Source organism: Choloepus didactylus, chromosome 5 (assembly GCF_015220235.1).
Source record: "Choloepus didactylus isolate mChoDid1 chromosome 5, mChoDid1.pri, whole genome shotgun sequence".
Lineage (NCBI taxonomy): Eukaryota > Metazoa > Chordata > Mammalia > Pilosa > Megalonychidae > Choloepus > Choloepus didactylus.
Genome location: NC_051311.1, coordinates 32,745,655 through 32,773,328, shown reverse-complemented (window position 1 = coordinate 32,773,328; position 27,674 = coordinate 32,745,655). Strand labels below are relative to the sequence as shown.

General features: G+C 49.0%; 1 pseudogene; it reads left to right on the top strand.

Moving 5' to 3' along the window:
* The first annotated feature begins 6,508 nt into the window (after positions 1–6,508).
* LOC119535228 overlaps positions 6,509–27,674 on the top strand; it is a 57,409-nt pseudogene continuing 36,243 nt past the window's right edge.

Here is a 27,674-nt window from a genome sequence, read left to right as displayed (position 1 = left end):
GGACTGCTTAGTAAATAGGTCACAAAATTGGAAACCATATGTACTGTTGAACTGCTCCCAGGCCGTTTCCCTACGGTGTTGTAAAATAAGTGTTCCAGAACACCAGTTCTTGAGATGTTACGTGGGAAAAAAAGATTCCAGGGAAAATGCCTGGCTAAACAAAATCAAACAGGTTTATTTACTTCAGGACTTCTCAGAGCCTTAAATGCTTACATGAGCACCTTAATCTCCAGAAGGAAGCCACAGACAGTGGTATTTACTGAACTATTTCCAAAAGGAAACTCTCACGCCCCTTCTTTATGCATGATACATGACATCTAGAGCAACTAATATTCCAAGGGATTCCATTTGGGAAACCCTGTCCCCCAAATTTGTACAAAGTTCCCTGGTACTCAGTATACATGGCTCACTTCCAGGGAGTATTAGACATAGGGAGAAACAGTCCTATGTTTGTTTTGAATTGCAATTGTAATCATTTTTTTAAAGACATCTCAGGCCCTTAACTGCAAACAAGATAAAGAAGTCCCATGCTCTGCCAAAGTTACCTCTGACCACAGTTCCTGCCTTCTGAAAGAAAAAGGGAAGAAAGAGAAGGGAGTCAAGAAAAAGGGAAAGAAAGGAAAGGGGAGTGAGATGAGAAAGAAGCTGGGGGTGGAGGTGCTCACCATTCCAGAACCATCCAGAAATGAACACAAAAGGAGGCGGAGGGTCGGGGGTGGGACACCTCCCTCCTCTGCCTTTAACTTCCCATCCCCAAAGCAGAGTCAGGGCTGTGGAGAGGAGCAAGGCTGGGAAGACTTCCAGTGGGAGCCAGGTCCTTTTCTCCCGACCTCAAGGCTGCGTTGTCATTACGCAGACAGAAAATCCTTTCATCAACAGATTTCAAAACAGATGTGCAGCCAGATTCTGCCTGCTCCCTGGAAGGGCGTCTGACACATTTCTCAGCTGTGTTCCCTCTTTCAAGGTCACCAGGGCTCTAGCCCCTCCATGCGCTAAGCAAATACCCATGAAACAGTGGGAAGAGGTTGAGCAGGCATTCTGCAGGCAGATGGTTAGCAATGTCATGTCCTCAGGCACTGGGGTGACACGTGAAGACTCCTGTGGTCTCTGAACAGGGGGGCTCAGTGGGCACGGAGAGCTCTCTTTAAGCCATGACACTCACCTGCAAGTGCAGCTTTCAAATAAAGCCAAAGCCATCCAACATGGCTTCACATTTCCCAGCCCTCTTTCCCACATCCCTCCATCCTGCTCCTCAGATTCCTCCCATCCCAACCACACCACCATCTCCTTGGAGCCAGCTTTTACTGGTCCCTGCACTCCCTTCCTCTTCTAAAATGCAGAGTTCCCTGTCTTAGTTTGCTAGTGCTGCTGTAAAAAAGCACCACAAACTGAATGGCTTAAAACAACTGAAATAATTATTGCCTTACAGTTCTGGAGGCTGGAAGCCCAAAATCAAGGTTGCAGCTGGACTGTGCTCACTCTGAAGTCTGTAGGGAGGAATCTGTTCCATGAGTCTCTCCTGGCTTCTGGACAAGGCCAGCAGTCCTTGCTTTTCCTTGGTTTGTGGCATAACTCAGTCTCTGCCACCTTCACATGGCCGGCCGTCTTCTCTCAGTCATATGGGATTAAAGGCCCATCCCACTCCACTATGATCTCTGAGATCAAACTGGACATCACAGCCAAGAAGATGTGGCTCCTGGGCCACTGGCCTCGCTGCCTCTTCTCTTCACCCTTCTTCAACATCACATTTCACTGTTCTTTCCAAGAGCCTCACTCACCTGGACCGGCAACCCCTCCACCTCCTCTGTGGGATGGGGACAAGTGAGAAATTCCTAAGAGGGATGAAGTGCAAAACAGAGTTCAAGATGCCTGCCATATCCCTTCAAAACCAGAGACAACTGGGGCCAAAAAGCCCTGGACCAAAATACAGGAAACCCAAGTTTAGCTCACAACTCACTCTTCTACAGTGGACCTGCCTGTTGTTTCACTTCTTGGGACCTCCCTGAAAAACAAACAAGTTGAACTAAATAATAATCTCTAAATTTCCTTCTAGATGCAAAGTTCTAATTGTATGATGGGACCTCCCTGAAAAACAAACAAGTTGAACTAAATAATAATCTCTAAATTTCCTTCTAGATGCAAAGTTCTAATTGTATGATTCTAAGGAAGGCAAGAGACCTCTAGTCAGTCCTTTTAATTTCACTGAAGACACTGACTTGCCCAAGGGCACATAACTAATTGCAACAGAGAAGGAATAAAACCTAGATCTCCAGATTTCTTAGCCAGTGCTGATTCCACTACTGAACGAACCCCCTCCCCATTCAGTTACAGAACTTTTTCTCTTGGACACCACCTACGTCACCTAGTTCTTAGCTCCATTAGCACTTATCTCCATTCTATATCTTTGACACACTTTCAGTCTCTGGAATTGTGCAGCAATGTGGTTCATATTCAATGAGTGTTTGCTGAATGAAAAAAGAATAAGCAATGAACTCATAAACGAAGGTGAGACCGCTGGGGAGGCTTGTGGTGTATTTATACACTGATTAAATGGACCAAGACAGCAGATGAGGTCCCAATAATAATGACTCAAATCCACAAACATTTGGAGTAAAATTCTGTGCCGGGTGAAATAGAGAGAGAGCAGACAAGAAATCTCTCCACATGGGGAGCTTAATAAGTTAGTTGGGGTTGGAGGTTAAGACAACTGTAAGTATCAAAATAGATCTAAATAAGTTTAAGGTCACTGAGAAACTGCTACAAGGTTCCCAGAGTGTTACAGACAATAACGGCTATTGGAGAATGAAAGAAAAGAAGGAAATGGACAATTCTTAAGCACTTATGCTAAGCCAGGTACAATGAAAGTTTATTTAATAATCAGCAACCATTGGAAGTTTACTTAATTGAGGAATCTGAATCTCAGAGGAATTAATTACCCCAGAGTCATACAGCTGGTACGTACTGAAGCCAGGGAAGAAATTCAGGTTTGTCTAACTCCAAAGCCCATGTGCTTCCCACAACCTGTGGGGGGCAGGGTGGGGAGGGGAAGCGGGGCAAGGAAAGACATAGTAGAGGCACTGTGGTTCTAGCTGACAGAAATCCAGGAGGCAGGAGGAGCACTATAAAAGAACTGCATTCTGTCCCTTATACGTGACAATGACCATAAACAATGACTGCCAGTAATACACTTTCTTGTGAGCAGTGCACTCAAGATTAAGTTTACAGAGTTTTTGTCCATGGTGCAAAAGAGAGAACTGACCTGGTGAGCAAAACCACAGCTGCCATGCACTGAGAGCTGGTTACAGCCAGGATCGTTAGCTACATTATTCCATCCCACCCTCACAACAAATCCAGGTGTAAGCAGGAGCATCCCTGCAAGACTGATTTGCCCAAAGTCACACCTGAATAGCACAACAGAAATTCAAACCCAAGGCTCTCTTGACTCCAAAGCCTGGAACCCCAAGACCCACATGTCAGGGAGATGGCAATCTTGTTAACCATTTTGGCTTGTCTGCACGAGCATCAGCTGTAGTGCACATCTCTATGGGTTCAGTACTCAGCAGGGTGACAGGTTTTTGTTTTAGAATTTACTGGATTTTTTCCTTTCCTATTTCTTAAAGCCCTGTCCAAGCCAACAAGAGAGAAAGAGGGTAGGACAGCCCATGGAGAAAGCATCAGAGAAAAGGACCTAAGGACAAAAATGCTGACATGTAAAGGTAGAAGAAAATTGAAGGACTAACAAAGGGGACAAAGAAAGCAGTCGGAGAGGGAACGAGAGGGAACGAGCTGGGGCTGTGATGTCACGGAGGATAAGAAAAGACATTTCAAGAAGGGATTGGTGAACAATGCCAAAGGCGGCAGAGAAATACCACGTTCCAGGCTGCTCTCCCTCTTCAAGCCAGGCTTGCTCATGCAGTTATTATGAGGGAATCTAAGCTAAGTCAGCCTGGGAAAATTGAGCTCAAGCGGGACCCTTCGCTGGCACCCTCCCAATCCTGGCACACCTTCCAAAACTCCAAATGTTTGAGGACCCACTAAATTAGATCTGTCCACTGAACACAGCTGCCTGCCACTCTGGTGTGAAGCTGTCTGGTGTCCACTCACTGGGTTACAAGACCAGACAGAATTATCCAGAATTCCCTGTGACATCCACAACACACTCCCACAGAGCTGTGCTCAAAAAGGGAAAAGAGACCCCCAACTTCATAGGGACCCATGTTCCAGGAAAGAGGGAAAACCCAGTAAATGCCCCATTTTACTGGACCCTTCTTGCTTCCCTTATTCTTTGCTATTAGCCCCTGGCTCTGTTTTTCCCAAGTGCCCTTGAATGGATCCACTGATTAAATCAGATATGGCCTCCACTGTTGGAGCCACCTAGCATTGCTTGATTCTAACCTAACCATCAGAGTCTCCCACACATCATCTCTAAAGAGGCCAGAACCCACTGTCTCTTTGTGTTCAGGCATTTGGCAAAGCCCCCACCTCAAAACTAGGCTGTCAGTTCCTCAAGCTGAGAGTTCCTCCATTACATTTAGGTGACTTTTATCACGTGGCTATTGGGGCCTCCAGAGCAGGCCTCTGGCTCAGCAAGAGAGTGGAGGTATTGCTAATCATTAAAATATCCACCAGACACATTCTTGTAAATCAGGAAATAAACGAGTTCTGCAGAAGCCAGCCTCCTTGCGGACCTCAGCACGGTCCAAATGCTGCCCTAGCATGGGACATACTGAGAGAGCTCCAGGTAAGATCAAGGCCCTGTCGGCCCTATCGGCCCTGTCAGCCCTGTTGGCGAAGTAACCAAGACACTGGGCTTGAACTAGAGTTGATCTAAGCTGTCACCCATGGGGGAAAAAAAGATTTATGCATGGATTTCACAGATGAAAATGAAAAGCAGGTGTGCTTATTTGACGATTGAATAAGCCGGATGTTTCTCTAACCCATGGCTCAGCCACTCATTCATCAGACCTCACTGAGAGCCTCCTCTGCTGAGCCCTGAGGCAGCCCTGTCCTCGGGAGGCACACACTTGAAAAGGCAAGGAAACAGATTCTCCTGCCAACACCTTGACCTATTTCAGACTTCTGATCCTCAGAACAGTAAGAGAGTAAATGTATGTTGTTTCAAGGAAGAAGAAGAGGAGGAGGAGGAGGAGGAAGAAGAAGAACAGGAAGAGGAAGAAGCAGAAGCAGAAGGGAAAGAAAGAGAAGAAAAGAAAGGAAAGGAAAGGAAGCAGCACACAGCACACGCTCCAGCGAGGGAGCCCCGAAGTAGAGCAGCTGAGGGGTGGGGTGCCTGCTGGGTCTCCAGACCCCCAGGTGCTGTGAAAACTCAGTGAGACCCCTCTGGGGGTCAGAGGAACTGCATGAAATACTTTGCATTTATGGACCTTGTTTCCCTTTAAACCACCTCATCTGATATTGAACCAAGGGTGGGGATAGTGTCCTGTGGCAAATATGTCCCAACTGGCCCTGCTTTGAGGGGACTCTGGTTGATTTGTTAGGTGCCCCTTGGGGAGAAGGACTCACTGCCAGGTTAGGAAGGTAGAGGTGGGTTCTCCAGCATTTACATAACTAGTTGTGAAGGGAAAGGAGAGGACTGGCTGCCCCAGGTGCTCAGGCCAGGGCTGTGATTTCACCAACACTTCTATCAGTTCACTGAGCCTCAGCGGTTTAAAAAGCTAGACTGAGCATTACTAATTAGGAAAACTGTTTAATATGTGGCAGAACAGCCCAGACTTCAGCACTCTGTCCTCTGCCTTTTTCTCACATTAGGCACCCTCTAAAGTGATTTTTCTCTGAATGAAAATCCATTTGCTACCTGCAATGTGACAAGGAACTCAGCTCCCAAACATCAAAGGATCCCCTGTCTCCCCAGACCCCAGGGACTTGCAGGTGCTTTCCCCTGCACAGCACAGATTTTTCCTTTTTAATTTAAAACTTTAATTTTGCAACTCTAGATGAAGGGAATGTCAAGACTGTTTCCTCCCCCAGAAAAGGTCGGTGGAGGCTGGGTGAACACGACCACAGATGCAGGAAGGCCAGGGAAAGCCACGTCACGGGTTCTCATGCCTTTTGTTGTTAGACTATATAGAGTCCAAAACTGGGGGCTAATAAGTCAAGCCTTGGTTTTGGGGGGCCATTATTATTTCCAGAATCAGAGGCCTCCTAAGTCCTCATGGCCTTTGCCTGTTTCACCACAGAGGGGCTTTCATCAGGATCAGCAAAGATGGAGGATGGAGATGAAATTCCCACCAGCCCATTTCCCTACCTGTCAGATGGTCCACTTAAAAAAACACAAATGGGGGCCACCGCCACCACCACTGCAGCTTTGTAAGGAGGCACGTTGGCAGGTAATGAGTGGTCGTCACAGCTGCCCCAAGAACAGTGAGTGCAGCAGGGATTTTCTATTTTGCGCGTATGTTATTTTATATATACTGTATACGATGACTGCAGTGAGCAGCAAGCAGTGATCGTTCTGGAGGTACTGGGGAAAATCACAGATCTCAGAGACATGGGCAACACAATCACAGAAACAAGGAGACAGAGACGTCTCGCTCAAGCGCTCTCTGATAAGAATGAGCCAGACCTTGAAACTAAAGCTAAACAGCTTATGGAAGTGACAGGGAAAAATCAGAATGAACGCATCGTGGCCCTGCATGATGGTAACGGAGATGTGAACAAAGCAATCAATCTATGGCTGGAAGGGAATTCAAACACAACTTCATGGGAGACTACTGAGGGGAGAAGAATAATTTTGGAAAAAGAAGTTGAGAAAACAAAGAGAATAATGAAAAGTCAGAGGGAAGCAAGTCATGGACATGGGAACAACCACCTGAAAGGAAGAGGTGCTGATCATCGCAGACAATTTAGAGGCAAAGAGATTAGAATCGATTGCAATCAAGTGGACAAATCTTCGAGCCCATGGTTGGGGATTTGACGTGGCAGAGAGAAAGGGACAGAAATGTTCTCAACCCAAAGCATGGGGACATTTAATCCTGCAGCCTTTTCAGGTTTTCCATCTGCAGGTGGCTGCAGGACAAAACCAGTAATTTGGAAAGCTGCTGAAAATGGTGGCGATCAATGAATTGGGGCCTGGAAGAATTCTGTGGAAAAGTGGACAATGGAAGACTGGACTGTAGGTCTTCCTGAAACAAAAGTCTTCACTGCCTCCTCTATTCCAGCAGAGAATCATGCCACCTGGTCAAAGCATTGATCTGATTGCCTTGCTCCTTCCAGTCAAGCCTCAACTCCTTTGAATCTTCCCAACAGCAGGGCTTTGGCTAAGCCCTTGCCTCCACAAATTTTCAACACAACCATCAGATGGCACCAGGAACTGGTGGCTCCACTGCTCGCAATTCCTATTCTCCTGGGAGTCTCTCATCCATCCTTGGTTCAGGATTTGGAGGGCTTACGGCTTCAAAGACGGCAAATAGTATCAGTTCCCCGATTTTGGACCAATTGAAAGCTCTGAGTTTGGACCAATTTACCACCACCCAGAGCTCACAGAAGAATAGTACAAGTCCCTCCTACAACCACTTCTTCTTCAGAGCTCTTGCCCCCAGCATCCCAGCCCTCAGTCCTCAGTCCTCTTGTCTTCAAACATAAGCCTGAACACTGCCCACCCCCCCCCAATTCCAAGCCAGTTGAGCCAGCGACAACAGAACTAGCCCCAAGCAGCCAATGTTCCTCCTCCTGGGTTGGAATCCTTTCCTTCCTTTCCAAAACTCTGAGAATCAACAGCCAGAGACAGCATCTCCACTGTGAACAAATTTTGCAGCTTCCCAGCATGACCATCAAAAAACATAGCTGTGTCTGCCCACCAACCACAGCCCAAGACACATCAAGCTGCCTAAGCGGCAGATACCTCCAGCTTCTAAAATCCCAGCATCTGCAGTGGAAATGCTTGCTTCAGCAAAGGTCACAGAATTAAATATTTGGTTTGGTGCCCTGGGATTTCAATCAGAACCTTCTCTCTCTGAATTTGGATCAGCTCCAACAAGTGCAAACAGTCAACAGATTCCCATCAGCTTGTATCTGAAATCTTTAAGTGATCCTTTGCATACCTCTTGACCAATGGCCAGTGCAGTACAGAATTCAACCCACACAATGTCTGTCATTACCTCCTCCAGTCTGACTGGCTCATCCTTGAGCTCCACTGGACCAGTGACAATGTCTTCCTCCTGTGACCAGAGTTCTGTGCCTAACAGGATTGTATATACCAAAGCTACGTAGTCTGCTGGAGTCAGCTCCGGGAACCGTCGCGGATGGACATGGTGGTGGTAAAACACAGTGGACTCCAGGTACGACTTCCTCCATCCCAGCTCCAGAGATGACAGACCCTTCCCCAGGCCTCCCATCTGTGGACTCCCTGCCCAGCACCACCTCCCACACTACACATCTCCCCTCCATACCCCAGCACCTACCTGAGGGCCCTTCTGATCCCAGCCTGGAGACTTAGCCAGCAGCCCCCTCTCTCAGCTCAACAGCTCACTCTCCAGTCACCAGGGCAGCCTCTCCTCGACCCAGCAAACACAAGCCAATGTGGAGAGCACCCCTTCCTTCTAGACCTTGGGCCCCTTCTCCACAGCAGTGACCCTGCCCAAAGTGCCACATGCTCAAGGGCCAGCCTGCCCAGCAGGGTGGACACCGTGAACAGTCCCTGCCTGTGTGAGACCACCGAGAGTGCACCCCGCAGCAGTACCAGGGCCACACCCTTGGTGACCTCAGGCAAAGCACCCCAACCTGCCCCAGGAGCTGTCTCCACTGCTGCATAACCAGGACCTTGAGAGCCCCGGATGACTGCTTCCCACCTACTCTCAGGGACTGACATCTGGCAAGACCTGTTCTCTGGCTATGACAAGGTCCAAGTGCTGCAGTAGCAGATGCCAATGGATTACTAGGACATCCCCTTTATTCTACCCACAGCCTTTGCCAGTAATGATGGGAGCCTAGCTAATAATCCCTACTCAGGTGATGCATCAAAGTTTGGTGAAGTGATGCTGCATCCCTTCCACCCCCAGCACCCTCCACCACTCTCCACCACCCTCCACCATGCTGACGCAGCCACAGTAGAGCCAATGAGATCTGCCGCACAGCCCAGCAGCCCTTCTTGTGTCCCATGCCCACTATGTTTGTCCCTCCAGCCTCAGCCAAGCAGCGTGGTGTGAACCTCACCACCCCAATTGCCCCTTTCCAGAGGCTGGTGGTTATGGCTAAAGCACAGGTTGCAACAACCTGACCCAGGGGGCAACTGCTGGAGACTGCACCAAGGGTGGCTATGGTGGATCACTGCAGACACAAAACAAGTCTGCAGGTCTGGTGCCTGGCAAAGGAGTCTCAGTGTCTGCAAGCACCTCTGAACTACCTGAGATGACTGGTCCCATTTACAAGACTCAGAATTTTGACAAGCAGGGATTTCATAGAGGGCTGTCATCACCATTCAGTCTGCCCTCTGCATCAGGCACCACCAGACTGGCTGCTGTGTGTGATGCATTTAAGTGTGCATTTGTAAAAGTGATAGAAGTCTTAGGGGAGTGGGGCTGGGGCTGCCCTTCCAGGCCTGCTTTCCCCTCTCAAGCCCCTTCTGGCTGTAGCAAAATAAGACGCCCTCCCCTGCCCTTAGGCCTTCCACATAGCCATCCTCCCTGGGCTGCTTGGGGCAGTCTCTAGAAGGGCTGGGACAAGGCAACCCAGGTGTTGGGGTCAGGTACAATGAAGGCTCACCAAGCATCTCACTCCCTTGTAAACCATTATTTGAGTTTTCACCCTGTGTAATTACTTGAGCCTACTTTTTTGCAAAATTGGTCCTTTAGTCATTTACCACATTCCCCCTCCCACCAAATCTTGATCTGAGATATCCCCTGGCACCACACACCAGTGGGCACCTATTTGTCTTACACAGCAAGGGCTTCTTCTTCTGGTCCTGTCTTGCCCCCAGGGACTCACCTTCCTCTGGCTGACCATTTTAAAATTATCTGAACTTGGGCTCAGATGCTCAGCTAGTCAGCTCCGCTTTAAAAATAAAGATAGGCCTTCATGTGAGTGAGAATGTGTCTCCAAGCAAATGCCCCTCTAATCCAGTCGTCTTCAACCAGGTGAGCAGCTGTTTCAGGAGTTTTCTCTTTTGCCCGAACTCCACCTAATGAAATTCTGAGAGCATGGAAAACAGATGGAATAGTTTATGCTGCAGCCATTTATGTGGCTCTGGATAAAGGAGAGTTGTTCCGAATTGGGTAATTTGCATGCACCTCATTCAAGCTTGCTTCCATGCCAGTAGAGATCTACGAAGCTTTAAAATCTGGAACCATAATGTCAATGAGGTTTTACAGGCAACTCGTGTGTAATTTTCAGGTCAGGCATGTAAGGTGTATGCTGGGCTAGGTCCCTGGGGAGGAAGGTTTGGAATCTTCTCAACACAGAACACAAATAAGGATTAAATGTTTATTCTTGGCAGAGATTCAAAGACAATTCACCCTACCTTCAAGTTGCTTACATGGGGAGTAGACAGAAACCTAAGAAAACTGAAGTAAGCACCATGAGGGAGGCTCAATGCCCAATTAATTCTGTAACTATACAGAGGAAGCACACAGAAATGAGCACGCTATGGTGTGTCTGAGAAACAGCGAAAAGGCTAGTAGCACAATCCTATTACCCTTTTCTGCCTCTCCCACATCCCTATTTCTACTACTTCCACCTTTTCCTTGTTTCTTCTTTCCCCCCTACCTCAGTCTGAAGGAGTGAGTGGCCAAGAAGAAAGAGTAAGAGGTATTGCACCCTTACTAAGTGCTATTTACATTATCTCATATTATCATCATAGCAATCCTATAACTACTGTTTCTTCTCCATTTTAAGGGATGGAAACAAGGTTCAGTGGGGTTGGGTGACTTGTACAAGGCCACACAGCTAATGAGTAGAAAAGCCGGCTCACACACAGCCTCTGCTGAGCTCCAAAGTCTGGGCCCTGAACCACTATCCAGGCAGGCTCCAAAATCTGTTGCTGGCTATTAGTTGGGTTGCAAGGCACTGGAAGCATTATAGTAACAGCCCTGTGTTTTCTTAAGAAGCAGCATTTTCTGGGTGTCTAATAAGAAAGCAGTTGAACTTTTATATTTTACCCACTTCGGAGGAAATCTTCTACTATGTCGTTAAAGACACCTCCTGACATTTTAATTGCAGTTATGAAATGTGCTTTAGTTTTCCTTGATGATTTGGGGGCCCTTTACTATGGGGAAGGGCAATGTCAGCCTCACCACAGCTGGGTTTGTGCAAGCCTGTGGGAAGACAGGAGGTTTCAGGGACCAGAGTCACCGGTGGGAACAGGCAGGTGTTTAGGCCAAGGAATCCCAGAGAGGCTGGCACTGCCGCCTGGTCGGTGGATGGAAACAGATGGATGGAGGCTGGGTCCCGGCAGGGATTAAGACTCATGAGATCAAAGCCAGAGGAAAAAGAGAAGCAGGAGCCAGGGTCAGGGTTTAAGAAAACATCTGGAATCACTCTCAGAATGGGTTATCAGGCTAATGGCATGTGGGGCCAGCTGTGACCTTTTATCTGCGAAGGTCCGAGCCTTCCTTCATCAAGTCCATCCTCAGGGGCAGGGAGCTCTTTGGATAAAAGGCTGGGTCCCGTCCCCCAGGTGGGTGGTTGTATCTTTGCTTGCCCCACTCTCATCTCTCCTCATCTAATGCTGTCTCCTTGGGACAGGCATCTCTTCATGACAGGGGGTACCCCACAGTAGTTAGGAACACAGACTCAGGAGCCAAACTGTCTAGTTTCCAATCAAGGGCAAGTTAGCAAACCTCTCTGTGCCTCAGTTTTCTCATCTGTAAAATGAGAAGAAGCAAAATAGAACCTTCCCCAGAGGATCATTGTGGGGTTGCTTTAATAAATATAAAGTATCAAGAAGAATGCCTGGCCAGTAGGAAATGCCATACGAGTATTAATTATTAGTATCTAATGCGGCTTCCTTCTTCCAAATCCATAGTTGGGATCCTAATAGTTGATCATTTGATCTTTCTAGGATTTCATTTCCAAATCTATAAAATGGAGATGTATGCATGACACAAAGCAAAGCTCTCGGAAAGTGTTACCTCTGCTTTTCCTACTTGTTCCGCTGCCTGTTTTGACACCACGGTGTGGTCTGATTCCATCCCCAGAACCGTCTTCTCCACAGCATTGGCCCTCCGAGGCTTTTCTGTACTGTCTTGCTTGCTTGACATTTTACTTCTTAAAGAAAACACCATGTACTTGGAGTGGTGGGAGCTGGGGAGACTCCTGTTTCTGGGAGGGCCGGAGACAGCACAAGCTCTCTCAGGTCAGTGGATGTGGTCACGGAGGTGTCAGAAGTCGGGACAGAGGGTTGGCGGGGGTGGGGGTGGAGATCAATCTGCACTGGGAACGGGAACGGCTGGCCTACGCAGTGTTGCCCTCAGACCCCCGAAATTACAGAAAGGGGAGTCTTACATGATGTGGCTACAGAGCATAAAGATTTGGGTTACATATATATATATAATGTACAAATATACATTTCCTCCCCTCACTTGATTGTTCACCCACATGTACAGGGAAACACTTCAACATGAGACGTGCGTCCCAGCTGAAAAAACAGCTCAAATATTTCTCGAGCCACTGCACTGGACACCACTGCACTGGGCACCTGGGGGTCAATGTGAGAGAAGCCCTCAGCTCGAGGAGTTAAAAAAAGGTAGACATGAGCAGGTCATTTCAGAACAGCATGGAACAGGTCTGTTAGTTTAGAGCCTAGTGCTCCATTTATGTGACAGGGTGGTTAAAGGTGAGGCTGTGCTTGAGGGCCTCTTCTCTGAGTAAAGAACATGAACTTTATCGCAAGCTCTTGGGGAGGCTGCAGTTCTAAATCCTTTGCATATTCCCCAGTCCACCTAATGCAATGTCTGGTCCACAGCAAGTGCTTAATAAATACTCATTGATCACTGGTACCCAGAAATCCGTGGGCATCATTTCTCTCTTAGGACTTTATCCAACCGTATGTGAAATCATCACAGTTGAACGATTCATTGACAAACGTGGAACTCTCACAGACATCCTTTGGTCACTTTCATAGTACAAAATGCATCAAAGTGCAACAAAGTCATTGGCAGGGGCCCGTTACTCAGAGAGGCAGGACTACAGCCATGTGCAGCGGGGAGGAAGTCAAACATGCATTCAGTGGGCCGAGGGTCACTCAGGACACATGCTTAGCAAGAGAGCAAGAACATATCCTGCTTGACTGCACCCCATATTTTAAGATATTTATACTTTTCAACACACCCTCTCTCACCCCTTTTTAAATCTAGGCTACAGTCTCTAAAGAGGTAGGTAGGGTCGACTGGTTATCTTCATTTTACAGGCAAGTAACCTGAGAGCAAAGTCACAGGACAGAACTCAGTTCAGGGGGCTGCATGGGTCTGCTGTTCTTTCCAGACTCCAGACAGCCTCAGATGCAAAGGGGGCAGCACCGGGTGGTGGTTCCTCTGCCAAATTCCAGCCACTCACTAGCTGTTAGGCCTTGGAAGAGTTATTTAACTTCTTTGTGCCTCAGTTTCCTCATGTATAAAATGGAGATAATAAATGTACTTACCTCATTGAGTTCCATTCCCTCGTTGGAGGGGTTAAAGAAAATAATCCATGTTAAGTGCTTAAAAGGCACCTGGCAGGCAATTAAGCAGGAAATAAACAGTTAGCTATTGTTGTCATAAAACGCAGTATCTGGTACCACCCATCCCCCAGCCACTGTCCACCTCTCCCTTGTGGCGGAGAAGCAGATTCTTCCTGTATTCTAGGTAATTTTGCTAGGATTCTGCAGTCTTCCAGCAGACTCAAGGGAACGGTTTGGGAGCCCCCAAAGAACAGGTAACAACCCCTCAAGTTGCCCCTGACCCATAACCTAGGGTTTCAAGCTCACCAGCCCCGAAACCTGCTGAGGGAAGCAAGGAGACCGCATCCAACCTGCCAGGATCCTGTCTTGGAGAGTTTTCCATTTCCTAGTCTTTGTCAGCCGAACAAAGGCATTTCACTGCTGTCTGCTCCTGGGAACGGTATCATAGGAAGCGGAGGCGAAGGAAGGAAAATGAAACATAATCTGATCAGTGGTTATTGGCGGAGAGTAAAAGAACAAACTCCCCTTTGTATTTTCTGGTTTCGTGTGCGAGGTTGATAAAGGGAGCCAGGAGAACACGAAAACAATTTCGAAACCTGCTCCCCTCCCCACTCCCTTTTCCGAGGAGAAAGGACCGCGCGGAGCGGGAGTCTGTGCTGGGCCTCCCGGATCCCCTTGGGCATCAAGGTGGGGCCAAGGGTGGGGCCAGGTGGGGGTGCGAGGTGAGAGGTCACCGCCTCCGCCCCGGGGCGCCCCCGCCTAGTGGAAGTACTCGTGAGCCAGGCCCATCCGGCCCTGGGAGCCGACAGAAGCGCGAAGGTCTCGCCCGCTGCGTCAGACCGATGGCACCCACGGACCCACAGATTCTCGAAAAGTCTGTGCACCTACGTCCTGTCCTCCCCAGAGCTGAAGGCGCCCTCTCCAAGGCCTCCACCCAACACTTCAGTAGGTTCAGGAGGGCGAGGAAGGTCGGATTGGGTGGAACCGCTGAGACCAACGCCACGTCGGGGTCCCCTGGGCACCCCTAAAGGCCCGCCTCTCCTCTCACCCACCCCTCCCCAACCCCGGCCTAACACACATCGGCGCTCCCCGTGGAGGCCTGGGTTTGAATGGAATCCGACTACTTGTTCCGGGCTTGAGAACGTTCCAGGGAGAAGGCATGCCTGACTCTTGACTTAGCCAAGAGTTTAGGGCAGGGATGGAGGAGGGTGGGGGTCGCGCGGGGAAGGCGGTGAGGGTACCCAGAAATGTCCGTTCGCAAAGAACTCGCGTGGGCTTCTTGGAGGCAATGAGGGGAAACCTAGCAGTCTTTCTTCTGATCTTGGAACAGCAGCCAATACTAAAGTTGTGGGCGCAAACCAAGCGGGCTCTCCAGCTCCGTTCAGACACCCCAATCCCACCTGCCGCGTCCGGGCGGCCCGGCGCTGAAAGGCTCGCTGTGCCGCCGCCCTTTAGTCCATCCTTGGCACCCGGCTTTCACTCTCCAAATTCGGGCGCCGTGGGCAAGTGCACCCGAGGGGCAAGTGCCTAAACGTTTGGGTAGGAGCCCGGCCCGGCGCACACCTACTTGCGGGGTCGCTTTTCACGGTGCAGAGGAGCTCGAGACTCTCCCACCCACCCCAGCACACGGGCTTGCGGCCTGGGCTGGAGGCCTTGCTCTGCGAGGGGCTCCAGCGCGCCCCCTGCCGGAAAGCACCGGGTGGGGGCAACGCACCTTCCCTAGGCGCACCTCCTAAAAGGAACCTGGTCCCGCTGCAGAGAAGAGGCAAGTGTGTTCCCCTCAGTAAAGATTATCCGCTTTAGGAACGAAATCTCTCGAACTGGGTGGGAGCCAAGCGTGGCCAGTATGTCCCTCTAAAAAGTGTTTGGCCACGGGGGAAAGATTGAGAACTCCTGTCCACTCCTCCATACCCCAGCAGAACAGGAATCCTTTGCTCGCCTGTCCTGACCCACCGCCTCCCCCTAAATCAGACCTCCTGCTGTGTCCACCTCTCCAGACAAACCCTTAGGTTTCTGGGTATCTGAAATTCGTAAAAACTCCAATAATAGCGACAGCAGAAATAGATTTTCAAAGGACACTTTGGTCCCACATGTCCACCTGGCACAGCGATAGGAAGGACCTGCTCCCCTAAAAAAGATAAAGGGGGTTCCCAAACAGACCGAAATTAGCAATTTGACTAGGGCATTTCCACCTCCAAATTCGCTACAAAATTCGCCAAGATATCAGTCCTTCCACCCTAGGAACCAAATAGGAATCTCCCCCTTCCACAACCCCTGTAATTCTGCAAATCACATTTATTGGTTTTCCGTGTCTTTCCTGAAGAAAAGCTTGATTCCGATACAGTCCGCTTTCCCCTATACCACCCCTTCATACCCCACTCTTCTTTCTCCCCAAAATAGTCCCTTCGCAGGGAATAATTCAGATCCTAAAAATTCTCGAGCTCAGCGGCTTCCTTACCCCTTCTAGTAACCTAAACGACCCTCCTGAGCAAAAAAAAAAAAAAAAAAAAAAAAAAAAAAAAAAAAAAAAAAAATGCCCCTTTCTGATTCCTCGGAGGACGGTGCAAATTCCGCGGCCACCTGCTCTCACCCGAACCAAACAACCGAATTTCAGAAACTGCGGACTGAGTTTAACTGCTCACGCTTCCTCGCGGACGTTTTCAACCCTCCGAATACACAGATTCATTTATTTATGTTTTTTAATGTAGTAAATGGCCAGCTAAATGAATTTCAATTTGTAATTTTTATGGTTAATTTGAAATCTCGCTCTTGTTGGCTAATCCTGTTAGTTGGTGGCAAAACAAGGCGAAACTCGTGTAGAACCAGCAGTAATTCTAATAGGCATTTTATGTTAAATTACAGCTAACTGCCCGAACAAAAGGGCGAGCCTGACTTCCAGGCTGAGCGGCGTTGGTGGGGTCAACGCCGCCTTTGTGAAATGAGAACTAAAACGATCCCGAGACGGGGAAGTTCGCGCTCCGCTCAACCACACACGCGCGCTCTAGGCTTTGAAATAAAGAAGCCAAATTTGGCATCCCTATTATTTTATGTTAATGTCTCCCGTGCCCTAAATTCGCACCAGTCTCCAAGCTCCCCAGCCTCCCAAGCGGGACTCCCTGGGCTGGCCCCGCAGCCGCGATCTCCCCGCCGGCCTCCGGCGTTGGCCTGTGCGTGGAGACCGGCCAGCGCATCCGACCTCGCCGGGGCGTGGGCTTCCAAGGGGCGCAGGGGCCAGAGGGCGGGAACAGGCCAACCGACTCCTTTCTTCCTGCCCTAGTTTCCTCTCTTTTTTCTTTTCTGTTTCTCCTTCTCTGCCTCTCTGCAATCCAAGTGGTTGCCCTTCGGGAATCGAACAGGACAGAGGAGGTGGTAAGGGAGCGAACCCCGCCCTTACCCTTTCTCTCTCCCCCTCTCCAGCCTCCGGGCTCCCAAAGGTGGAGAGGCCCGGAGAGATCAGGACGCGGGCATGCCAATTTCAAAACCGCGGGGACTGGAGACGGGCGCTCCTCGCGCGCTGGCCGCGCCCAGCCGAGGAACGGGGGCGTCCCTGAGGACCCCGGGCGGGGAGTCAGGCCCGGAACCCGGAACTGGCCTCTTTGGGGACCAGCGCTCGCCGGGTGCGGGGTTTCTCTGCGCCAAGAGCGCTGGTGGGTGGGGGCGCTGGAGCGAGAGGTTCGACTTGTTCGGCGCGTTGTCACCGGCGCTGTGTTTCTTGTCACTGGCGCCTGCTCGGTGCCGTTCCAGTGAGTTTGACTGAAACGCGGCTGTAGGAATATGTAGAGCAGGGAACGCGGCGAGCGGGGCGGGAGAGAGGCGAGGAAGGAGACCGGCGAGAGGGAAGGAGAGCCGGGGGAGGAACGGCAGAAAGGCGGCGCGCAGGGAGGGCGCGCAGGCAGCCCTCGCCCGGCTGCCCCCGCCGGGCAGTGCGGGGCAGGGACTGCTATTTTGAAATCCGGCGGCTGTCCCCCTCCGGGGCGCAGGAAGCAAGGGTCAAGTGTCACTTCCTCTGCCAGTCAATCTCCAATATTCCTTGTAATGCTTTTAAATGGACGAATTCATTACGCGGGGACATGTGAATGGGGAGAGGCCTTGAGCGCGGGGCTCGATCAATAGCGTCCACTAATGGTTCATTTTGCACAGCGGAGCGCGGTATTGTGGAACCGGAAAGAAGAACCTAATCAATATTGTTTACTTTCCTCGCAGGGACGGAGTTCTTAAAGGTCATTTAGGGAAGGTGGAAAATTTTAGACACCTCGACAAATCCTAATTGTCGTTCTTCTTTCCCTCCTACCGGTTTTCGCTTCTGCCTCCCTCCAGCTTCATCCCGTTTTTAAAATGCAGTGATGGGACTGCTGCGTGGATGCAGAAACTGGTCTCGTCGGCGAGACGCACGCACAGCGGCGCCGCTGCACACACGACACTCCTACGCCCGGTGCCCACGTGTTGGCAGCAAATGCATCTCGGACCAGCTAAATCCCACACCAGTTTTTCTAACATTTTGGGGCAGGGTGTGAGGGGGAAAAAGTCACTTTAGAAAACTGAGCCGATCCTTCCAGCTATGGGGGATGCCACAGAGATGGAAAGCTAATTATAGGTAAAATCGCTGCCTATCCCGCCCCACTGTTTTTAAGAGGAAGCATTAAGTAAAATTAAAAAGGAAAATGCCCCCTTGTCCCTTCTTGTCTGACTATAGGGAGGTAGGAATAGGAACACACAAGTTCCTTACAGATCCTAAGTACCGTGGCCCTCAGATTGAAGACGAGGATATTCAAACTAATCCGGAAAATGCAGTGCCCGGAGAGAGAAGCCAGTCTTAGTTGTGTAGCAGTGATTGCTTCCCCAGGGTCGTTCTCTAGCTCTGAGAGAGTGATGGAGGTAAAAAACGCATCCGGGGTGGTGTCTCCTGATAGTTTCAAAGTGACATTCGTGATGGGTTAAGTCACCTGAACGAATTACATAGTGACCTGCTAAATCCAAGAGTTTGGTTAGAGGAGAAGACCTGCTCCCTGGAAGCCCCTCCTTCTGCCCACAATGGAAACCAGAAAGCTGTGCCTCTTTCCCTACTGGAAAGAAGAGACAGAGGATCAAAACATTGGTGGAATCAGGCTGCCAGAGGATATTGCATTTGATCTAAAAACCTATGTTTTTCTGGTTATAAATAGCTATACATGTATCTTCCATGAACATCTTATAGAGGAAATGTGCAGATACCTGTAAAGGGCAGACTTAACACAAGCCCCATTCAGCTGAAAAGAACATGAACAATTCAATTCGCTTTGGGAGGTGCTATGGACATTTTATTAAAAGTGTTTATACCAGGACTTAACCCAAAGTTTAGGGGAAAGGAGGGTACTTGGCATGCATTCCACACAAAAAAGAAAAGTGAGCTTCCCTTATATTTTGTGCTTGTAGCTCTCAGATCCATTACATCATGGAGTACAGCAATCCTATGAAATATCAAGTCAACCAGGAACCCAAAATGTAATTAGGAGCTGTCTTTGGTTCCTTTAGATATTAGAGATGAAGGAGAGGGAATAAATGACATACTATTTTAGGCACAAATAATACTTACTTAAAGTTGTTCTGAGTTTCTCATCTCCCCAAATTTTAGACTTATCAATCCCCCAAGAAATACACCTTTTTTTAAAAAAAACAGCAGAATTAGAGTTATCATAGTACTGTTTCTTTATAACGGATCACATCTTGGTTTATGATGGGCGGTTCATTTTCACCATTGTATTAGTTTGTCTTATACATTGTATTATATTAGTTTATCTTATACATTGTATTAGTTTGTCTTAGTTTGAGCAGTGTGTTTTAAACTGCAATTTTATTTACCTGGAAATATACCTCCATTGAAAAGACATAGTTTTGTCTGGTTCCATTCCCACCACTATGTGAGTTATGTGTGAGGAGATTTTTTCAAAATATATCTGTGCTGTCATTTTGTTGCACTTAGTGATGAAAAGAACAATTTGCATAATTTAAGAAAGAGAGATGTATCAATAGGTAAGAACAAAATAAAGTAACAAAGCTAAAATATTTGACAAAGTAAAGCTTGAAAGACTTTGCAAAATTCCAAAATTTCAAAATTATTCATTCAATCTTAAGTTATAATATTGACAATGACAGCCACTAAGCGGACTTTGGTGCAAATATTTTCTGTAATTCCAGCCCTTTAAAAACTTTCCATAAAAATACATTCTTCTACTTAAACTTGTGTACAATCAAGCTACATAAATAATATGCCATCTAGAAGCCTCTGTACCAAAACAGTATAAGGTCAAGGGCTTGTCTTTTATTTATACATATTAAAATGTCTTCTAAAGATGGAGTTCCCAAACACAATGTGTCAGGACAGGACGCAAATGTTGTTTTAGGGGAAGGTTCTAATAACAGCCCCATTTATGCAAGCAAATTAGAGCAGAAAGAATCATTTCTGTTAGTTAACATTTTTGAGTCAGAAAATTAAAAACAAATATTTAACTTCCCAATTTGGAATCCGGGCTGGCATTGACTGCTAAACTTTTACAATGCATATTCAATGAATTAAACACAATCTTTACTAGCCAAATAAAACTGCCTTCATGTGGTTCAAAAATAAGTTTGAATAAACCAAAGAATAAATAAAAAGCATGGAGATACCCATGGAGGGTTGCTGATCTGTGTGTACACTGTGAACTTTGCCAAGAGATGGCTTTTTGACTCTGCTCACTTCAGGGGGTTTATAAGATCTGATAAAGCTATATTTAGAAGGAACAAATTTAAATAAATACATGTATTTACAAACATATTTATGGTCTTTGCTTTGTTCTCTTCCAAACCCACTTTTGTGGCAGTTTCTGGGGAATGAATTTCCCCTTCTCCATTTCTTATGACAAATGTGGTGAGTTTCCAAAGCTTTCCATTTCTCCCTTTTTATTTGGGGTCCTCCATTTGTTAAAGGCATTTGTGGTGTGGATGGATTTTATTCATTTCCCCTCACACAGGCCAGCAGTTGGAGGCACTGAAATTGGAATAGCAGTAAATACTGGAATCATTGTTAGCTTCTTGTGGGCATCAAGACTTCTCCAAGGTGACAAAGAAGAGGGGGTTCTGATGTAGGGGGCTATCCCAAAGTGTCAACTCACAGACCTAGCATGCTGTCTCTTCTTGTTGCAGGACACACCTGTCTGGGTTTCCCTAAAATCTGGCTTAGTTGGGCTCCTTGACCCTAGGGCTGAATACTTGCCAAGTGTCTCCTAGTATTTCCCCTACATTCTGCCAACTCAATCCATGCCCTCCCCTGCCTGGCCACCCCTCCCCACCCACCCACCCCAAAAACCCTAGGGTCAGCTAGTCAGGCTCAGGCCTGACCCAAGGCAGCAGGAGCCAGGCAGCCCCAGCCCCTCGTGCCTTTATGGACTTTGGTTGGCATTGCCGCCAGGAACCACTAAACCCCACGCCAATCAGCTGAGCTTGGAAGCAGCTCCTGACTGCCACGTTTCCCCACCACTGCTGCTGTCAGGTCCCCAGCTTGCTGCCCTGGGATGCTTGGAGCTTCGCTTCGCCTGCACAGACCACTATCCTGTGAGAGGGAAGGCTGCCAGACCCAAGCCCAACAACGGCACAAACCCAGTTGCTGAGGACCCACTTCGCCTCTGTGGCTGTTATTTGCGGTGTCTGTGGGTTGGGATGGGGAAGCCGGGGGCTGCAGACTAAAGGACCTGAAGGAAGTGGCTCCTCCTCCAGCCTAGCCTTAGATTTACTAAATAAACTGCTACATCCTTCCTCCCTCTGCTCCCCCTTCCAGGAATACATGTGAAAAGTTGTGTTAATTTCTGTTTCTGTTTGTATAGGGTTCAGCATGTCCTCTTTTGGCCTATGATAATGGCTCACCTTTAGTTTTAATTTCTAGCTAACTGAACAATGCTATTAAAAAGATATAGTGTCCCTCCAATAAATACATCTGCTAGCTACAAACAAGCTTATGAAAATCAACAGTGATTTACATCCCCGGCCCAAATAAAGGTGTGGGAATGCAGATACGGGTTTGTTGTTTTCTACGTATTTGGTCAACTCTCAGCCACTATGGAACCCACATTCCCCACAGCCGCTTTACCTTCCTTTCTTTTCTATCAGGAAATTTGGTCAACATTTTCCAATCTGGGTAGCCCTCCCCCTCAGATTAAGCTCAAGGTTCTGGCAAAATGAAGCAAGAGGAGAAGGGTGAGGCAGAGATGGGAAGGAATCAGAGGTGTGAGGACTGGGCTAGTCCTACTCATCCATCATTTGGAAACTCAAGTACTGTTGTCGGATAGCTGGCAAAAGGAAGACCTCACAAATAAATGTGGGCTCAACTAAAGGAAAACTCCTCAAAGATTATGTAGTTTAAAGACGGGAGGGGGGAAGTCTATGAAGGTCAGACTCTCCTGGCCTTTAAAAGTGTCAGTGGTCTAAGGAAAATCAGCAATGTTAAAAATGTATGTACTAAGAACCAGGATCCAATTTAAACGAAAAAGACCATGGGGTCTTATCCCACCTAAGAGAAGATAACAGATCCAGGGATCTACAGCCTTGGCACTGAACTAGATTAGTTTTTAAAGAGGCACTCATGCATGAATTTGCAAACCAAGCCATTAAAACATGGAATCAGCAACATTTGGTCTTGCAAAAGTCCATTATTTCTTTTGTATACACATCTGTATTAAATATAGAAAAGAGGAAATCTTTAAAAATAAACAAAACCTGCCTCTGTTTTTACCAGATTAATCAAAATGGCTTTATAGACGTCATCCTGAGTTTACCCCTAAATGCATCACCCAAAGAACACTCTAGAAATCCACCACTCAGAAACTTTCTAGCATATCTGCAAGAAGCCCTCTCAGACAGTAGTTAAACAAGATAGGCCAAACCAACCCTCAGATTAAACAAATGTCCCTTTACATTCCTCTATCATGCAGAAAACAGTCTGCCTCCAGGATCCCAAGAAAACAGAAGTACATCAGCCTTAGCTTTTCTAGAATCTGACCCTAGACATTTCTTTTGGAGACACCTGTCTCTAAGTTGACATTCCAAACCCTCATCCTACTACCTTACTGAGTACAAAGAGTCTGAAAAAGAAGCCAAATGCCTATGATTGTCCTCTTTTCCACCCTCTCCCAACAAAGGGGATACTTAGAGCAAATATAACTTTCTTGGCTTTCTTTGGCTAGTAGCCTCTGCAAATTTCCATTTCACTCTCAGCCAGAACCTCAAAAACCGTTTGGATTCCATTCCGCCGGCCACCAGCCTCCTCTGGCTTTCTGTCTGCAGTTCAGCATGAAAAGGACCTTCAGAAATGCCAGAGAGAGTTTGATTCAATAACTTCCAAATTGTTTATGAACTGTCTTTGGCTGCTTGGGGAACTGCAGCCCTCTGCCCCCAAAGTTAATTGCTAGATGATTTGCAAACTTAAACAATTATGAATTCTTCCTTGCCTAGCCCTCTCCCCAACCGTCTTAATTTATGAACGAAACATGGGCCTGATTTTTAAAATCTAGACTAATTTTGTATGTGACAAAACGCAATACAGAATATATATATAAATGCAAACAGCAGATCTTTGCCATAAGACTCTTTCTTCCCGTAGTTTAATGATCTACGCCTCCTGTTCATAAGTTTTTAAATACTCGACTTTGGGTATTTAAAAAATGAATCGACTTGTAGTCATTTCAGTGGTTGCCTGCGGGGAAGGAGGCGTCCGTGGTTGGCAGACGCCTCGGCGGCGGAGCGCGGGGTGTCCTTCCATCAAAGCGACGCCAGGGGGCAAGAGGCGTTAACAAAGGGCCGGACCGGCGCGGCACTCTCTCCCTTTATCTACCCGTGCGTGTCACAATTTACAGGGCGAAATGTCGTTTTGCAAGGTTATACGTTTTCAATTCCACGCAGAGCCTTATCGCTCATCATTTACCTCCTGGGCACAAACAAACGGCCTCTTTAAATAAAACGACGGAAGGGGAGCATATACCTTTTGAACAATTAAAAATCGCAAAAGAATGCCAAAATGTATTGAACCTTGGCGTTAATCCGACTTACCTTACTTTGGCCTAATCCTATTTTCTCCTCGCATTACAATGATTCTGAAAGGCCGTGTTTTGTTCTTCAGGAGGATGATTTACCTGGCAAGTGTGCTGAGGGTCGGAGAAGCCCCCTGACCACCTAAGGTAAAGAGAAGGGATCGTGGGCAGCCCGGCTGCCCCCGGCCCGGGGCGCGCTGGAGGTCCGAGTGCACAGCCTGTTTGGCGAGACAGAAAGCAAGCGAAATCACTCAAGGGAAACTTCACTGGAGACAAAAACACATTCAATTTCCTGACTCCTTCACTTTCTCTCCTGAATGATTTGTTTTGGCAGAGGCACATTAAACAAATTAAACACTAAAAATGGAATCTCCTTTGCTCCCTGGCTCAGAAAATAGTTTTTTTTTTTAAGGATATAGTAATAACAATAATAAAAATGAAAGAAAACAATAACACTCTAGCTCTTTAAAATAAGCTCATTTGGCCACTAAAGTCCTTGTTGGCAAATTCTTGTTTCCGGGGCAGTGCAGACAATGGAAGCTTGTGCTAATGCCTGCTATTACCCTTCTACCAATACGGAAAGGTTGAACACCGTTTCTTTGGCCATCTTTTCACAACTTCCAAACTGCAACCCCTAGCGATCCCCTTGGCTGCCCTGACTTCCTAAAGGCGTGGACTCCCGCATCCGCCATCTCTCCCGAGAAAGGGACTTGCTCCAAAAGAGCGTGTGAAGGGAGGGCGGGGTGAGGAGCGAGATGGTGAGGGAGTCAAATATTGTTATCTTGGTATTTTAGTATTTTATTTCTCCTGCATACCCTTCCCTCCCCCCACTCCCAGTATCATTTCTCTTTGAAATGTCATGAACTTGGCGCTTTCAGAGTAAACCGCCGGGCTCAGGCCCGAGACAATGGGATTGTCAGAGGGCCAGCGTTGAGCTTTTTCTGCGTGTTCACGGAGCGTTAAGCCTTTATCCCACAAAACGGCTCTGTCTGACCGGGTCAGACAAAAGCCAACTTCCATCTTCCGCCTCCGAGGGGATCTGGGCAAAGCCTGGTGTACAGCCCTGCGCTGCCAGGCAAGGAAAGGGGAGGGGGCGGAGGAGAAAGTAAGTGCGCGGGTTCCCCAGCCCGCCCCAGGGCTCCGGGCACCCGGGCCGTGGCTTGGTTCTCCGGGAGATGCTGGAGGTGGGGACGCCCGCTTTCGGTCGATTCTATCGTCCCCTAATCTCCGTGAGGCCCCCTCTGTGCTTTCACTTAGCCCACTCCGCCCTCCGCCGCCTCTTCCCTCCCCGCAGTTCCCAGGGCGGCCCCCTAGCCCGCCGCCTCATTAGTTCCAGGGTCTTTAACCTGGGCTTAGTCCCTTGGTGTAATTGGCCTAATTAAGGCCGGGAAAATGGCTCGCCTCTGCGCTCTCGGCCTGCTCTCTCGGTCGTCCTTTCCCTCCAGCCTCCGGCTCGCTCCCGACCGCGGGCTTCCCGACCCTGCCCTCCACCCACTTCCCAGGTTGTTAGTCCGGGCGCCTCTTCGCAGTGTTCTCCCCTGAGATTCCCCCGGGCAGGCGGCAGCGTGGGCGACCCCTGGGTAGACTCGCTCCAGCGCCGGCCTCGGCGGGCCATTTGCAATTCAGACTGGAGGGGTGGGGGGCTGGGGGTGAGGGGGCAGGCATCGAGCTTGGCCGAAGGCTGACTTCCCGTACTGGCTCTCAGAGGCAAAAAAAAAAAAAAAAAAGTGTGTTTGTGTGTGTGCAAAAGCTGGTCTGAGTTCCAGAAAGACTTTGATCAGACGTCTGTTGCGCACCCTGGGCACCGTGTGGGTGAGCGTCTGGATGGCCATTTCTCTGTAACAACCTCTGCTTTGTGGCCGCGGTGGCTCACTTCTCGCTGATCCTGCAGCAAGAAGGGCCCAATACCAAGCGCGGGCCCGGCCCGCCTCCCCTCGGCGCGGCCACCCCTGGAGAACTTCTCTTTAGAGAACCGGCAGGATCCCGGCAGATCAGAAGGATACGAACTCTCGGCCACCTTAACGGCCCACGGCGAAGTGCGGGAGAGAGTGGAGCGCACCGCATGGGGAGAGCGAGCGCGCCCCTGGGAGCCCGCGGCGCGGCACCAGCCAGAGGCCCAGAGGCCCAGAGGCCCGCACTTCCCGGCCCCCGCGCGCGCGAGGTGAGTAGGCGCTGGCAGGCACCCGCAGGCCGCCGGCCCGCTTTTCCCAAGGACCACAGGAAGGGCGCTGCGTTCCTCCGTCGCCCTCTTTTTCTCCTCCGCACTATCCCGGCTCGAGGCTGGGCAATCTACCCAAGTAGAAACCAGAGAGGCGGTTTTGGTCTTTTTCACCTCTTCATCCTTCGTTTCCTTGAATTTTCGGGCAGGGGGCGGACAGGGGGGAAGAGGAGGAGACAAGCTACAACTACTCCCTCCAACACTTCAGCCTCCAAGTCTCCGCCGAGAAAAGAGAACCCTCACTGGGATATGAGTCCCAAGGCCGCGCCCCGGGTCCCTGGGTTTTTGAGGGGCTTGTTTTCCATTCCCCAGGCACCTGGAGAGCAGGTGGAAGGACGCGACAGTCTAGAGCTGGCGACTGGAGTAGGAGAACTTGGGCCGCAGAACTTGAAAGCTCTTTCTGGCCTTCAGGCAACTCCGTGTAGGTTTGGGCGGTGGAAGGCTGTGAGGTGGCTCCGGAGGTAGGGACCGCATGAGGGAAGGAAGCGCTTCCTTAGATCCCAGAGCCCCTAACCCTGCGCTGGCAGGGAGCGATTGGTGAAAGAGCAGAGGCCTGAAGTCCAGGGACTCGAGTTCTAGTTCTGGTTCTGTCAGCCGTGTGACCTTGAGCAAGTCCTTTTAGCTGTTTAGGCCTCAAAGCCTCCTCTGTAAAGGGAGCCCACTGGATTAGACAATGTCTTAAATTGCTTCTAACTGGAACAAGTTTAAAATTGTTTATGTGCAAATTTGACCCACTCTCATGGTGCAGATTTATTTTGTTACAACTTGGCAGGCCATGGAGTCCCTGCTTAGTCCCTTTTTTTTATGTTGTGGGCCACAGACAACATAAAAAATGCCCATACCTTGGGGGAACATCTAATTTTTTTAATCACCAAATGAAGCTAAATAAAAACAAAAATATTTCTCAAAGTGAAACAAAACCAGGGATTGTCAGACTGAAATATGAAATAGCAAGTAGACAGGCTGGAGAGGACAGCAACGTTTAACATGAGCTTCCCTGGGCAGTCCCTGTGGAGTGGTCCTGGCTGGGTTTAGTCTGGGGCAGCCAGACCGAACAGACTAATTTTACGGCTTGATTAAAACTTAAATTTATTTCGTCCTGGACTGCACCTCTCCCACCACAGACGCCAAGGCCTGCGCTCCACCTGGTTGAGAAGTCGCTTACACGCTGAGCACCTGGTGCTGTTCTAACATCTTGCAGGCTGAGGCCTCAGGACACTCAGCAGGAGGCCAAGAGTGCAGCTTCGCCAGGCTGGAAGGGGAGGTATCTGGTGGGTGCTGGCCAGCCTGGGGGACAGCAGAACAGCCACTAAATTATTCTGAGCCCCTTCTGGTTCCAGGTGCTGGGGAGGTCAAGATGACAAAGGCCCATCTTCCTGTTTAGAGTGACTCACGGCTTCCCCCAGGTGTGGACTTGGGTCCCTCTCTGGGCCTCCTCCTTCCTGCCTGTAAAGGGAAGGTGTGGACCAGCTCAGCTCTCAGATTCACACCCTCTCTTGCTGTCTTCTTGTCCAGCTCCCTCACAAGCTGGGGGTCCTGAGATGGACAGTCTTTCTCAGCCCCCCATCCAGTTTTCACCGTACGCATCTCAGACCCTGGAGACGGCCTTGGGTGGCTCTGAGAGATGACAAAGGTCCAAGACCACATGGGTCCCCAGCAGCCTATGCTACAGCCAGGGCCAGAGAGTCCTGGCTCTTTCTGCCTCGCTACAAATGAGGAAGATGCTCCCTGGAGAAAGTGCGGAGTCCAGTGTGCTCTCTGGGTGCTTTCTTAGGAGGCCTTTGCTCCTCTGAGCTCCACTGTCCCTCCT